This window comes from Mustela nigripes, chromosome 4, assembly GCF_022355385.1.
Source record: "Mustela nigripes isolate SB6536 chromosome 4, MUSNIG.SB6536, whole genome shotgun sequence".
NCBI classification, from domain to species: Eukaryota; Metazoa; Chordata; class Mammalia; order Carnivora; family Mustelidae; genus Mustela; species Mustela nigripes.
In genome coordinates this window covers 50,268,448-50,269,729 of record NC_081560.1, presented here as the reverse complement: position 1 = coordinate 50,269,729, position 1,282 = coordinate 50,268,448, and positions in this window count along the sequence as shown.

The following is a 1,282-nucleotide window of genomic DNA, read 5'->3' as shown; positions in this document are numbered from 1 at the left end:
GAGAGAGAGTATGAGTGAGGAGAAGGTCAGAGAGAGAAGCAGACTCCCCATGGAGCTGGGAGCCCGATGCGGAACTCGATCCCGGGAATCCAGGATCATGACCTGAGCCGAAGGCAGTCATCCAACCAACTGAGCCACCCAGGCGTCCCAAGCCAGTTGTGTCTTGTTGAGTCTTGAAAATAGGGAAAGCCTTTTTTATTATTATATTTTATAGCTTGGTTTATTTATTAATACTACACTGTAGTGGGGAACTATTTATAATCTCTTTGAGGGGCGCCTGAGTAGCTTAGTCATAAAGAGTCTGCCCTCAGCTCAGGTCATGATCCAAGGGTCCTGGGATCGAGCCCTGCATTGGGTTCTCTGCTCAGCAGGAAGCCTGCTTCTCCCTCTCCCATTCTCCCTGCTTGTGTTCCCTCTCTCTCTCTCTCTCTGTCAAATAAATAAATAAAAATAAAATCTTAAAAAAAATCTCTTTGATATGTTTTTGTGCCTAGGAAATCTTTGATTCCTAGAAACACTTGGCCCATAGTATAATGGTACAGTTTTAGTTCACACTCATTGGTAGGTTTGATGTTGGTCACTCCATTAAATTTCCTTTAGGTTCGGGTTTTACCTCTGTCACTTTTTCAAGTAAGGTACTTTGGAATCATCCTTTAGATTATGTTACTGGTATTGAAAGAGTATTGAGTTTTGTTCTGGAAGGCAGTTAAATTACCAGCATGTATGAGACTTGGTTTTAGGATTTATTAAGGGGTCTATTTCAACTTGGCCCCAACTGTTCCTTTATAAAAGGGCCTTAGCTGAATGGCCAGAATGTTCACCAAAGTCCCTTCAGTCTCCTCGTAGGACTGAACTCCAGTGTGTCCCCAGCACTGTTCAGTGTCCAGAATCTTTGTTCAGCTTTTGTGCTTCCAGCGACTATTCTAGGCCTGGATTTTGCTGTGTGTTTGAGAGCCTTCCTCACAGGTCAGAGTATAAGATTCATGAACTTCTAGGGTTTGATAACCCCTAATTTATCCTCTGCTTCCCCAGCCTATTGTCTTTATTATTATTTTTTTCTATTCTTGTTTTGTTCTTTCAGTACATCTCTGTCATCACTTTTCTACATTAAATTCCCTCTGCTGAAATGCCTAGTTTGGTTTCTGTTTTTCTAACTATACATACTGTATCACACACAGGAAAGAAAAACGGTTGAATAAAAAAGAAACGATGAGATATAAAGCACCACAGCATTTATTTAAATTAAACACAACTGAAAAAGTGACGTAATCAATACAGTGAC